General features: G+C 36.1%; 1 protein-coding gene across 4 annotated transcripts in view; it reads right to left on the reverse strand.

The window, feature by feature from the left end:
• Positions 1-14,249, reverse strand: part of LOC150084880 (sodium/calcium exchanger 3-like) — a 533,436-nt gene extending 519,187 nt beyond the window's left edge. For all 4 annotated transcript variants that reach the window (XM_090376677.1, XM_090376676.1, XM_090376678.1 and 1 more), the window contains exon 1: positions 13,907-14,249. The gene's annotated coding sequence lies outside the window, so the exon portion shown is untranslated. The remainder of the gene's footprint in view (positions 1-13,906) is intronic.
• Between the last annotated feature and the right edge of the window lie 1,208 nt (positions 14,250-15,457).

The following is a 15,457-nucleotide window of genomic DNA, read 5'->3' on the forward strand; positions in this document are numbered from 1 at the left end:
GATTAATTTCGGGAAGGGAAATTATTATGGTCTAAGGTGTTACACAGCTTCAATCATTTGGGAAGACAGCGGGATGGGTGAATACAGGCGAATCATGTAATAACGTGCGCTTCCATCACGGAAGATAGAATACAAATAGAATATATAAGAAAATACGGAACAAAGTAGATGAATAAGGAACTAGCTAATGCAATTGAGAAAAAATATAACATATAGGACAGTTATAGCGCAATAAAAAAATTTGAAGCATAAAATAATTAAGTTCATCTGTAATACAGTAGTATTATGGAAATGGCAGACTGGCAAAGGCTGAATACGAGAAATCACTGGCTAAAAGAACAAATAAATGGGCCAAAAATATTTAAACGAATGTAAATACAAAGAAGGAAATAGAAAATCAGATCGGACCTTTACTTAAGTACAGCGTAAATTGAAGAGGAATTTTCAAAGTCGTTTTATAATCCACTTTGAAAATTTCTCCAGTCAGACGGGAATCGAGCCAGGACCTCTCCAAACGAGTAACAAATGGCCAAACCACTATATATCACGGAAGACAGCGTTAGAAAACACGCAATTTACATCGATATATGTACTGGCCACCTGCCCCTCCCCAGCTTTAGCTGCCTTGGTGCTAATTCAAAGCAGCCTCATCTCTGTCAGTAAAGTGTTGAAGTTCCATTTATTTCAATGCCTAATACTTATTATGCTGCACGAACTTTTCCGGTTTTTTTTCCGAACAGATGTTTTCCAGTAGTCTTCATTACATTCCGTTACGCCTTTATAAATAGCATATTTGCATCAAGATGGAAGTAGTGCTGTTATACCATCGCGAAAGGAAGTTTCATCTTTTTGTACTTGTCACCACTTTAATATTAACTTACTTTCACATTGTTTGCAGACTAGCGGGGTCTGTCTTACATATTGTCAAAAATTCCAATCCCAGTTCTGCTGGTAACGCTACTCCAAAATAATGGAACTATTTTCGATGTCTACGTGACCCCTCTTATCACTCCTTTACTTTCGTATGCAACTAGAGAATACTGAACTCACTTCAAGAATTAAAGATGTTAAACAATCTTTTTGTCCAATAGAAATAAGAAATATGAATAGCATCTTATTGTTTATGGAAGCAACTATACTGCTTAACAACATTACATTCTTAGATATTATGAGAGATTCCTAAAACCTATAAATGTAAGGGATAAGGTAGGGATTTTTAGATTTTAGAACCCTGAAAAATTCTGATAACGAGATTATATGAATAACAAGATCATATATTGGTATTCATTAAAGTGAAATGAATTTAATTAACCATGTTATTTTCTTAAAGGTTAAATAACCCAACTTTAATTTTGTTCATTTAGCTTTGGCTTCTGTAGTTCCTGTAAGCAATTTGCTTTAATTTCACTTCCACATTCCTTAATGTCGATTTTTTTCTTCTGCATTTTACTGGAAAAATATTTCAAGCTGAAGTTTAATTTCCTGTTTGGACGCCATTTGAACTTTCGTGGTAAATACAGACGTGCATTATCATGGAGTACGACATTGTTACTGAAGAAAACATTTTTTATAAACTGACGTCAATACGTTACATAAAAACCACACCTTTCCAACTAGCAAGAGTTTAGAAATGAATCCTTGCCAAACATCCAGAGTTCCATGGGTTTAGGGGCACTGATATTCTCCCAGACTTGCTACTGTACTATATTTATGGCATGCATTCTGTCTGTGATAGTTGGAAACTGCTCCGTTTCTCCTTACGCTTAATTAGCACACTGTGGCTGAGTTTGCTCTACACATTGGGCTCTTAGACGACTTTACGTAGACTGGAACCATTGCCAATAACAAAAATAACAACAAAACAACTTTACGGGACACAGAGAACAGCAAGTTGTCTTTGCATGATTCTCTGCAGATAAAAGATGGCTGACTATTTTCACTTCGAATTTCTACTCTTCAACAACCATTCTCTCGAATCTCCTAAGGACAGTAAAATATTACTAAACGAGTTAAATCTTTTCTAAGTTATTCGGTATTAAATATTAATTAGCTGGAATGCATAGAAAAAATTTCATTACTTCTTTTAAAATAGAATTTCTTATCTTCTTCATTGGCTTCCTAAAATATGCTTAATTTTTGCTCCAAGCGATTATCTTTCTTCATTTTTAAAGACAGGTATAATGCCTTTTGATATTAGTTAAATGAATAGAAACACTGTGCAAACTAGTATGATACTCAGTAGTCCTAAATTCTGGTGTAACAATTAATACAAAATAACAAATGCATTATGGATGCTGTATTTAAATCGTAAATGTATCTTCAATTTTTCTCAGAAACGTTTTGGGATAAATTACTTGCCAGTAACATATCGAGGTAAAGTTAAGAGGCAGAGTGGCAATTAGAAATACCAGATTTGAAAGTTAAATTCCGAGGGACGTTAACTCGTGGTGTGATGAAAACTGCCGAAAAATATTATAGACTGACGAAAAATTTTATTATTTAAAAAAGGTGAAAGATTTTAACTCATAGTCATTAGAATAAAAGTTCACTGGAGACCCCTACTAATTGTCAGTATATTCCATCAATACCCCCTACTAATTGTCAATAAATATTTTAGCAATAAAAATATTGTTTCTGCTGAAATATTTTTTAATCTACATCTAAATTTCATACGCCAAACTCTCATACCTTAATATTACACAGATCGTAATATTGAGGTGTGGGAAGATGGTGATGATAATAATAATAAAACACTACGATAAAAATGCATATGGTAATTTCGTAAACAAAGCGATATCCATAGTGAAATCATTATGTACAGGCAACAAAATGACTGTTTTGTTTATTTTTTATGGCAAAGAACAGGTAAAAAGAAAGAATGATATAACATTGCTTTGATCAAATGCTTATTTTGTTGATAATAGTATTTCCTCGTCCTCGTGGGGTAGCATATTTGGTAGGATTACCCTCCTCCCCACACCGAGTGAAAAAGACCTGAGTTCGAATCCCGTCGACAACGTGAGGAATTTTTATGGGCCTTTTTCACAACATGGCTGAGTTCGTCGATCTCAGGCGAGGGTAGCGTGGTTTCTTCTCCCGGAAACTCGGGTTTTTCGACCAACAAACAGAAAATCGACCTCAGAACAAGTGCAATTTACAAACAGTATATACGGATCTATATGGTCTTAGTTGCTGATGCTCCTAAAATCCTACTACAACAAGTATTTCCTGTCATTGTGATTATTGTTAAATACTTCGTATTTGGTTATCATTTTGAGACTAGCGCAAAAAGAGTCATTTCCTCATTAGGTTATTTCAAAGGACCCTTGACTTCCAGATTAAAAGAACCAATATTGACTGTAAAGTTAAAATTATTATTGAACAATTTCTTCACCATTCATTCGATTATCTTATTCCACTATGTGCTCAATAACGCTAATTCACTTACGAGGGTAATTGTAGAACCCTGGAAAAGACCACAGCTTCTATGCAAATTTATTTATTTAATACTGCCACATGAAGAATTATTACTGTTAAAAACACTAAAGAGATTTCATTTTTTTAATTATGAGACATGAGAGAGGAAGTAGCCAAAATTTATAATCTTAAAATTTAAATCAACATAACAAATATTAAAAACTCGCCAAATTCAAACCATTAAAAGAAAATAATTTCTTGAATAGTAAGCAAGGCCTTATGGGCGAACGGAATTTTTGCCTTCTTCATTGATTATCGAAACGAAAGAATCCGTAAAAGCTGTTTAAAACCACGTAAACCCACTGCATTAGTCGTGCAAGCCATCAGATTTAAAAAAGCCTCAAAGGCATCACTTAGTTGAATACTGGCAGTACGAATCCGAGGATATCTGAATAAACCCGTTTCATTGCTTTACGTGTATTACTTTCTAAATAAAAGTTTCTTCTTTTATTTAGAAAGGTGATGAGTTAATCCTTACTATTTTTATTCCTCTTCTTTCATTACCTGAGAAAGATTTCTTTTAATTAACCCAGCATCCTATTCACCTCTGATAAAGTGGATCCGTTCTTTTATCAGTTTATTTCGGAGTCTTTCATTAAATAATTCGCTCTATAATGACGAAATGAAATGCAGTAAAAAAAATTCTATTTAACTTTCTGCTTGCTTATTATTTAGGAAGATTATTATTTTTTTGTTTTTTTAATTATTTGGGGTTTCGTGAGTTTGTTTCTTTGAGAACTTAGATTTATGGTTAACATTAGTTTTAATTCTTTCTCTTTTTTTTACAATTACTTCATGTCTCATGGTTCCAAGTTTAAATAAATTCAGTATTCAAAATGTTTTGCCGTAATATTGTTTTATTTATATGGCAATATTCAACAAATAAATTTGCATGTTTAGAATCCGAATCGCTTCGAGAATATTAATAATTCTTTGGCTCTATAACTTTCGTTATTTGTAGGCCTGCGCAGCTTGCACAGGGACTGTCACCGCTACTACCGTATGTTCTTCCTTACGGTGGTAAACTGGAACAGGAGAAATTTGGGATTTTTTTTTCTCACTATGGCTGAGTTAGTCAGTCGCAGGTAACGGTTCCGTAGTTTATCTCTTGGAAACTTGGATATTACCTCTACGCACATTTTAAACGATATCAACTTTTTCAGCTTCAGGATATTCTATTTATCGAACTTTAGATGGAAGATTTAACTAGCTTATAGCCTTACGGACATCCGAGGATGTCATTGGATTGTACATTTCGTAGATCTGCCCTGGCTGCTAAACCCAGTGCCTATAATCACTGTCCTTCTGCACCGTGTGGAAAAGGCCTTGATCAAAATAACTCTTACGGATGTCTTCTACTTAGCCTAGACAACTGATGTTAAGTGAAGGTTCGTGCGTGTTATTATATTTTTTCCTTCCTGAAACTCGGGAGTTCCGTTCAGGAAAACAGCAAATCGACTAAACAATGTACACACTTTCCATACATGATAACTAATACATCATCGCCTGAATTGCTTCAGAGCAATCAAACACACACATAATGGAAGCTAAGAAGCCACCGTGGGAGTGCAGTAACGCATGCGTTTCAGTTTACCTTGGTTTTACCTCACGGGACTGTTAAATACGGTAATGATTCTAAAATGATTAATTATAAACTCCCCTGTCCTATGTGGTCATGCCGAAGTGCAACAGCATATCGTGGATGACCAAACAGGTTAAAAATAATCATTAATTCTCTTAACTGTCCGGCTATGGTGGATGGATGATCACTTTCCTTTTAAAATTTTTCAAGGATGTAAATACATTAAACATTGATTCAACTTTAATGTTAAATGGTTCCAAATTATTAAAGGACTGTGTTAAACTAAAATAATAATTAATTAAAGAGTTCCAGTAGCTCAAGTAACATTTACTTGAACTACTAATTTGACAGTAGCGTAGCTCTTGAGCTTCAAAACAGTGAACCAACGAACTTTCTTTAACATGTTGAATTTTCTCAGAAATCATACTGCGTCCAGTCACCCGTGCTCTCTTGATTATGATTGATTAACAGCAGCCTTCCATTTTTACATTACATATCTAGAACTTTAAAGTCTAGATATGTAATGTAAAAATTGTTACCCGTATCTAACTGTTTAATGACTACATAATAAAATACCAGATTGGTCAATGACCTCACCTTAACGAAGCCATGCTGACATCTATTGAAAATACGTTGTCGAGACGATCCTGAATCGCATCTTTAACCATAGACTTCATGAATTTCCTTACCACAGAAGTCAAACTCATTGGCTTGTGGTTGTCTACCAACTCTTTAGCACCACCTTTGTGGACCGGACGTCATTAGCACTCCTCCCACCCAAAAGGATCTTTTTTTTTCCGAGTCTAATGACGTTCTCATTAACATTCACAGCAGTTTGAAAGAGTCACAGGCAGCTTTAACTGAATATGATGCTGTCATCTTCTTGCCTTCCTTTAATCTCAATAGCTTTTCTAACAAACGCTTCACTGAGATCATTATGTCACTTATTTTACAATAATCTGACTCTTTAGAATTAAGAGATTCGAGCTTGCTTTCCACTATAAATATCGTTTGGAAATATCTATACAATTCACCAGTCATTTCTGCTGAACTTATTAACCAGTTAAGATTCTTACTTGATTTACTCTCTACTTTTTTGTATTCACATTTGAGAAACTCCTTTTATATTTCCTTAACAGTATTTGATAATACTTTCTCGAAATCAGTTTTCGTTGTCTTATCTCTTCTGTGTGGCTTTATTACAGAATGTATACAGAAAGGCAGATATATTAGGACTGTCATATATGCGTCTTGAGCACTAAAACAACTAAAGCTGTGAGGCGTAAATCTATAAATTGCGTGTATTCTATGGCCATTTGCCAGTTTTACTAGGCGAAAAACCGGAATTTTCAGGAGAAAAAACATGCAAACCTCTTCAGACCAAACTGACTCAGCTAAATGAAAAATGCCCATAAAAATTCCTCTAGCAATTGAGGAATAATTCAAATCATGTGGGGAGGGCAGTGATTATATTGTCTTTGGTTCTCTAATAATGTAACTCTCCTGGGTACAATCACCGTCCTTCCCACATCCGGTGAGAAAAGCCCGAGTTCGAATCGCGTCAATGAGAAGGAATTTTATGGGATTTTTTTAAACAGCCTAACTGAGTTAGTCGCTACGGAGAGTACTGCGTGTTTTTCCTCCCGGAAACTTGTGTTTTTCATCCAAAAAACAGGAGGATACACGCAATTCATGGGATACGACATACCGACGCTTCGTGGCCTTAATTGCTTTGACGCTTAACACACTTAAATCTTATAATACTCATACAAATCATGTGGTGTGTAACTGTCTCATGCTTGTGTCTTTTGCTCAGTTCACTCTTGACTCATTTGTCATCCATTTTGGCATATTACGTTTACGGAACTTTGCGACGGTATGAGTATGTTTGTAGCTTCTAAGATAATTCCCTTTAATATTTCTCATAGCATAAAAAAAAAGTGCAGCCATTATCAACCCACTGCAGGATGGAAGCCTCCTCAACAATTCATGCTGAGGGAAATGGACCATAATCTGCCACACTGGTCCAGTGCTGGTTGGCAGATCAACCGTATTCAGCAATCAGGAGCTTGAACCCCGGTCTACTCAAACAGCGTGTGCTACTGCACTCCCGCTCCTGAACACTCGGCTACGGAGCATATTTGTATCCAACTCCATAAAGTGGTCTCTCCAGTTAACTGAGCCCAAGAAATCTCATTCAATTATAGTCTCCTGTCTCGAAATCAAAACTCATCTTTACCACTGACCACATAGGTTTCTTTAGATAAAAACTATTTTATGAAATTGAGGTCACTGCCTTCTATTGGTTCGCATAAAATAAAGTTTTTGGCCCTCGTAGTGAATATAATCATCATCCTCTGCACGCTGAGCGAAAAAAGGCCCGAGTTCTAATCCCAATAACGCAAGAAGTTTTAGTGGACTCATTTCGCAACCTGTCTAAGTTAATAGTTTGTCTCAGGCAAGGATTTCATGGTTTTTACTCCCGATAACTCGAAGTTTTCGTCCAGCAAACTGGCAAATCGAACACAGAATATACGCACTTTACAGAGGCAATATACAGTCCTCTCATAGCCTCAGTTGCTTTGGCGCTTAACGCACCTACTTACTTACTATTGGTTAAAGTTTTGATACAGTTAGGCTCCTTATTGAGAATCAAGTCTACGATATTGTATTCTCTCGGACAGTTTTCTAAATTGCACAGCCATATGAGTAGATCACATCCAGGATGTGGTTAATTAGTGTCTTCAGGCATATCATGTTTGAACACATGGCGGTTGACACATAAGCTTAGGATTTGTGCAATTGCTTATAGTTGTACCAAGTGCATTAGCTTTTTTTTTTTTCTTATATTGGTGATGGAAGCTGTATTATCCCCTTTATTTTTAATATTGCTGTAAACTATTAAAATGGATATGGGATTGTATTTATGGCATTCGGTTTGTTTATGGAAATTTTGTAATTCTATAACTAACTCAAAATTAATTCCAATCACCGGCTGAAAACTGAAAGCTTGAAACTAAAAAGTGATAAAAGAAATCGTTCTTTAAATCTTTCAAGATTACTTTACTTTATTTTTTATCACCTCTAATAATAAGAATTATTATTGAAGCATATTAAAAGCAAGAGTCAGCATGATTCAAACGGAGATATAACTTAAGTTGTCTGTAACGATAATATTGAACCATAAGCAACAACACTGCTACAAGCAGGTAATGCCATACGATAACGGAAATGTGTTAAAAAATGAAGTACATTAAACTCATGTTTAGATCTGTGGGGCACACTAAACGCCCTCAGCCTCAATGAGAGGCTGGGAATATTTAAGTACACTTTAACAAACTAGAACAGCAGTTTCGATAGCACTTCTTTGAAATGCACAAATTATATCTTTGATGAATTCTGAAGTTAGTTGCGTTCCACCTGCCCATATATTATGCCGTACTAAGCAAGCGAATCTTTATTTGGAAGTACAATTCACTCTGACATAATTTTTTGTGTAGTGTCAGCAGGTTGATAGGAAGGCAGGTGGTGTTCTAAGTTTTATAAGACCTTTGCTAATTGGGAGAAGTACATCATTTACTCTCTGTACAGACAATAGTTAGACCACATTTAGAATATTGTATTCAAGTCTGAGGGTTCAAAGATAGGCGACCAGATTAGTGACGAGTGCAAATCAAGCACACAAAGAATATTTTAAAAGGTATGGACCGCAAAGTTTGACAAATAGACCACCAAGATGAGATATGATTGAAGTGTATAATGCACTGAAGGGGTTAAATAAAATGAATTACTAAGGGTTGTTCTTCCATGTAGGTGAGACAAGAACCAGAAGTAATAAAGATAAAATCTCAGGGAATAACAGAAAACTGGATCATGTGAAGTTCACCTGTGGGCAGCGTGTTGGCGAATACTAGTGCCAACGTGGCAACTTATTCCCAACGTGGTAGAAGCAGTGAATTTGGCTAAATTCAAAGCAGCAGAATTGGATAGTTACCTTATGGGAATGGGAAAAGCATGAATTATGGGCAGTACGTATTGTACTAACACTAGTACAGTATATACTGCCAGAGTAAAATTCAAGTTTCTCAAAAATAAATTGGCTTAATCTTATAAACTCATCTTACTTCTTTGTTTCTAACTTCTTATATTTTACTTTGTCATTTATTACTGATTCTTTATTGGATCCTCAAAGTAATGCATTGAAGTGTAAAATCGATGTTTACTAATACCAAAATGTTTTCAAAATCGTCTAATACAAAAGTGAAAGATGGCATATTTATTGGTTCACAAGTTAACAGATGACTGGTGCTGATCGAAATGCCTGGCAGTTGTTCGCTTTGTAGTGAAGGCTTTCTTCATAGCATTAAGAGTAAAATTGCAAAGAACTAGTTGACAAGGTGATTGAAAATTACCAAAATATGGGATGAAGAATGTCATTCAAGCTCCATTACTTGAATTCTCACCTGGATTTTTTACCTACCAGATCTTCGCAATATTAGTGAACAGCGTGGGGAGATTCTACCAGAACACAGTTAATGGAGAAGAGGTACCCAGGATGGTGGGATATGATGGCTGATTATATGTTGTTTTTCGTTAAGTATGGTCTCATTGACCACAAAAGACAAAGACATTTCATATGCCCATTTTAAAGATTTTTTTGATTAACCCTAGGAAGCGTTCTACTTTTTAATATGTATTTTTAACTTGTTTACTTGTAACAATGATTAATATTCTATTCTTTACAGGAGTTAATATTTTGATACAGTATTACTGCATATTTACTTTTCTTTAAATTTTGGGAAAACCATTCAATTATACAAAATCAGAAGTCCTATTCGGAATCAGCATGCCCAAATTCATAAAGAAAACGCCAATAAATGCAAATAATACTTTTGGAATTTCTTAGTGTTATCTTTAAAAACACCAATAATGACCATTAGCGGAAAGTTGTTAGAAAAGTAGTGCATAAGAATCTGATTTTAAGTATGTGATTTTTTTGGGAAATTTATTCAAGTTTCCGGTCAATTTATTTTATTTATTCATTTCCCTGAATAAATGGTTATATGCGTAAAGCGCCTGCTAGCTTCACCATGTCCATCCGCAAGTAATAACTCGATTCCTGGTGAATAGATTTTTTTTGATTTTTGTTTTTCATGTTTTTAAAGATTTGTTGAGAAATTCCAAATTTCATTAAAATTGGACAAGTGGAAATCTGTTAATTGATTAATACCAAAATATTTTCAAAATTATTCCTTTGTCCCTCAGTCCTCATGTAACAGCTCGACTCATTGCATATATTTGACTCTTTTGGAACGATTGGTCGCTCCCTAATTTCATCAGAATTCGACCAGTAGATATTCAGCAATTATTATTTATTGTTTTCATGCATATATTTCCATAAGCTATCCATATACACACGTTGTAGCTGAGTCATTGGATATTATGTTTCTTTGCAGAAATGAATTGAGAGAATCAATGGACCATATGTTGGATGCGCAGAAACGAAATGTTTTCAGTTCGTGCATAGAAGTTCTCTTTTTGCTCACATTTTCATTTTTTATGATAAATCGTGAACTATTGTTTGCTTACGCACCTTAAATGTAACGCACTGCGTACATTAGCTTGGTTCTATAATGATGAAACTCATTGAGCAAATTGAACTGAACTCGGTGAGGGTGGCGTGCTCTTTAGGTTTTATTCTTTCTTCATATTCATTACGAGTTAGTTGGCTGGAGGCGAAGTTTTCTTAGAAGATCCGATTTTCTCTCCAAAACCGAACTGGAAATGTACCTTCGAGGAATATTGAACTTTTTCACTTAGGAGACACTAGAGTTGGAGCAATATACTTGTTCCAACGTGACCACTATTATCTGGAGTATAATCAAAAAGCATTAGAAAAGAACATCATAAATAAAAGGAAAGTAATTTCTCTAGAAATATCCAACTGTTCGCAGACTACTAAATGCTAGTTTATGTTGATCCTGTAGTTTTCGTTTGTATGATTGTTTTAACCAACGGATCCCTCAAGCCCGTATGACATTTGTTTGTTAACGTACTACATACTAAACAAAGTAGTGGTCCCGAGGCGGTCCAGCACTCCTCCACCATGCACTCTTTCGTCTCCAGAGATTTTCACTTAGGAGACGCTAGAGTTGGAGCAATGTACTTGTTCCAACATGACCACTATTATCTGGAGTATAATCAAAAAGCATTAGAAAAGAACATCATAAATAGAAGGAAAGTAATTTCTCTAGAAATATCCAACTGTTCGCAGACTACTAAATGCTAGTTTATGTTCATCCTGTAGTTTTCATTTGTATGATTGTTTTAACCAACGGATCCCTCAAGCCCGTATGACATTTGTTTGTTATCGTACTACATACTAAACAAAGTAGTGGTCCCGAGGCGGTCCGGCACTCCTCCACCATGCACTCTGTCGTCTCCAGAGATTTTCCCATCAGGGCGATAACCATTGACAGCGACGATTCTTCTTTCTAGAAAGCGCGTCACCTCAGATCATGCTTAGCGTTCCTGATAGCACCGTCACTATCGACTCCCTCCGCTGGTAACTGGCGGAGCCCATTCGGACCATGAAACACGATTTCATGCGGATGGATCAATTCTACCTGCGTTGCCAGCCTTCGCAGTCGCCATGTTATCTGACCGAGAAATAACGAACGGGAATGGGATGTGGTGACACTACCCTCTGTTCGTCATTTGTCCTCCAGGCATCCGCAGATAGCGAGGAACTGGGACATTTTCATTAGTTCAGGACGAAAGCTATAAGGATATTTGTACAAGAAAATATCCAGCTTCAGAAAGCTGTTTCCAAGTGGCGCGTAGCTAGATGGACCACTTATACTTTTCCCAGCTACCATTTTTATTATAAAAATTATAGACGTGTATTAAAAATATGCTTAAAAGGGGTTAAGATGGTAGAGCGCCCCCACCCCCAAATTACAACTTCGTTAAATAGGAAGTTCCTAATCGTTTCGTATAAATAAACGGAGCCGGCAATGACATCGAATGTTAAATGTCCGTAAATAAGATAATTCGGCAGGTCGAATTAAAAGTAATCTAAAAGATGGCAATCAGAAGGAAAAACTAGTACAAGAGAAAATAGGCATAGTAGTAAACCGAATTCCCATGGCAATAGGCACACAATTAAGTAATTTGGAGTGTAATATATTGAGCAGCAGTGATGGAAAAGGAAACAGAGATACGAGCTCTTCATTCTTCTTAGATATAAAACAGTAATAAAAGCGGCAACGCACAATCACCAAAGCACAAGACATATTCTTGCTGATCTTCCTGATTTTTAGATACGAACAGGACATGGAACCCATCTTGGAAACAGCATTTATAATATTAATTATACTTCGAAATGATTGAGGGAAAAGCCATACGACAATAAATAGATAGACAGACAGATTAATTCATTTATTGATTGATAATAAATAACAGTAAGATCATCACACAATAAAGAAATCATATTATGGACTAAAGTTGGCTTCAGCTTCGATGAAGAGGTAATTGATAGAGATAATTTGGTATTTGTTGACTGAATATGAAAAACAGGTAGAATATTATTCATGCGATCGATTTCACTTAAATTTCCTGATTAGAATTATTCTTTTATTCGAAAAGCCGGTGTGTACAGTGCATGCTGCATATTCACAGTACTTAACCACACCAACGTTTATCTACTGTGGACTTCGAACCATTCCAGTACGCTTTGAATTATAAGAAAATTTATATATCCCTCTCGTGCTTTTTAAAAAGTATTTTATTACTTTGAATGTTATGTATGGAGTTGCCTGATCCATGTTCTGTATCGCTCATCTGTTCTTGAGAAAATCGACGTGTTTATTTGGATCTACAGGATTTATTCTGTTAGTACACTTCTCTGAGCGCCTTGCTGGGAATTGCGAAAGAGTGGTAGGGAAAGAGGAAGTAATGAAAAGGAAAGTAGGGCATGAAATGTGAACGTGTATTGCAAAAATGGGAGTGAGAGGGTAGATCCTCTATAACATAACAGTCTATTGCAAAAAAGACTGTCAAAAGCACAAGTGTTGCTATCAGCATCTACAAGTGTATCCGTTCTTGGCACTCATTCAAGCTTGTGCTGCTTTGGAACAGCCTTAGATATACAGATATCTGCTAGATGGAGCAGCCACCTGGCTATTTCTAGCTTGGGAAAGAGAACAGACTTGGTTACAGAAACTAATCATATGTTGAATTTCGTTTTTATCTTGTATTTATGGTACAGTTTGGTGTTGTAACGTCTTCTACATTAATATTAAAATGAGGAAAAAACACGTATGAGTACGTATAAAGTGTTTGATCATCCTTATATTTACTAAAAGTAACAGATGACAATCCTCACATGAACTTTTCTCTTTGTTTTTATCTCACGCCTCTTTCAAAGTAATCGCAAGTAGATGACATTTGGTTTACTTAAACGCAGTGTATTCTTTGTGTTTTTGCCAGCAACGATATGAATCGTATAGAGGTAACACCCCCAGCGGGATAGTCCTGCATTAAGAAACAGTTTCATGCTGTTTCTAGAGACTTTATCTTTTATTTCCCGAAACACACGCCCCACCATTACGACTCCGTTCAATGGAAAGTTCCCAATCGTTGCCCCATGCAAACAGGCGGAGCCATCAGTGATAGCGAACACCGGTTGCCGCCCTGAAAACTCTTCCGTTAATCACAGCGTTTCTTACATTACGGGGAGGTTCAGTATATGATGTAATAGTTACAAACATCTGGTCGTTGGCCCGACTTTTTCACTTCACAATTGATCACGTTAACTTATGTTTTAAATTTTTCTTTCGAACTTACCTGCAGTTTGGGCAGCTGACAGTTCCAGCGAGAAGCAAATGGGCCAAGAGTCGCAATCTTCAATGTATAACCTCTCGCGCAAGTACTCCACACCGAAAACAACACCGTGAACTCGGAATGTAAAGGGACTTTTCCTCGCAGCACTACTGCTATGCGGTAACAACACTAACAACACATCTAACTGAGCCTTCCCGACACGGCCAGTTTTGTCACACTACAGAATTATCAGCCAACAAAAGTAAACTAGCCGACCTCACGGAGATGGCTTCGGAGGTCACGTCGCAAAAGCCATGCTACTGCGAAGCTAAACTCCTCGCCGGCCGACTAGAAGCGATGCTCTGTTGCTGGTATTGATTCAGTTTAACCGAGACGGGGAACAGCGCACGACAAAGCATTATGGGAGAAGCGGGTGATACCAAACTTCAGAGGCGGGAATGGGGTAGGCTGCGAAGATTAAGAACGGGAACGAGGAGATATTTTTGGAAAAAAATCTTCCGTACACTCCAAATAACACGTGAGACGGATGTACACCGCTGAGAAACACGTGTTCAATTCGGTCAACGGAAGAGTTTATAAAATGTATTGCTGTTTTCTATAAGAAAAAAATAAAGAAAATATGCGAAGTTTCGGTTTTAGAATACATGCACCCTTACATATGTAATGTATTAAAAGTTTGCTGAACTTTTAATCGTAGTACTAACTCTTAACACTTTCCAACACGCATTTTAGAATATCACTCGATTATCGTTGGTTTTTCAAAAATATTTTATTATGAAACTACGATAAGAGTAATTATTAAAGATAATTAAATAATGAGAGCAGTTAATTAAAAAGGGCAGTGTAGTAAAACATCCATTAAACACCCTAAAAACTGATCTGCGATGGGTGAGATTTTCGTTTCTTTGATTTTCTTGCAGATCCTTTTACATTACAGTCCCTATTCAGCATCCTTAAATAGGATGTTATATTGTTATTCAACACCTATATCCGTTACCATAAACTATAAACAGATTTCTAAAAAATATTACGTGGCAGTGTATCTAGAGGGAAACTGTGGGAAACCAGGCCTTACTGGTACATGTCCTCTGTTGAAAAGAAAATTTATACTTTTGCGTATTATCTCAGATGTGATTATTATTAGTCATATATGCAAGGAAACCACAGGCTTTTTCTGCATCGACAAAAAAAGTAAATAAGAAAATAGACAAATTACACACTTCTATCCTCGCGTAGGTAATAATTCAGTTGACCTTTGAATTTCTTCAAATTCTCAACCTCGACTACCTACATAGGGAACTTGTTTCAATAATCTAAAACTCGCTGACTAAAAGAAAACGTTTTACATTCTAGTCTAAATTTCTTCTGTAATTGGAATTAATTGGTCAAATATGAATGTGAGGTGTTTTGTTTTCTTTGAATAGAAGGTGAATCAGACATAAAGTGGTTAGTTGCAGAGCGGCTTAGAAATTCCAGGGTAGCTGTAAATGATGGTATGGCGGTAAGGATCGCAGTAAATCAGTTCGGAATTCACTGGAGGATTCTGATGAATCA

The sequence above is a fragment of the Mastigoproctus giganteus genome, chromosome 6 (assembly GCF_048544385.1).
Source record: "Mastigoproctus giganteus isolate SK-2022 chromosome 6, ASM4854438v1, whole genome shotgun sequence".
In the NCBI taxonomy this organism is placed as follows: Eukaryota; Metazoa; Arthropoda; class Arachnida; order Uropygi; family Thelyphonidae; genus Mastigoproctus; species Mastigoproctus giganteus.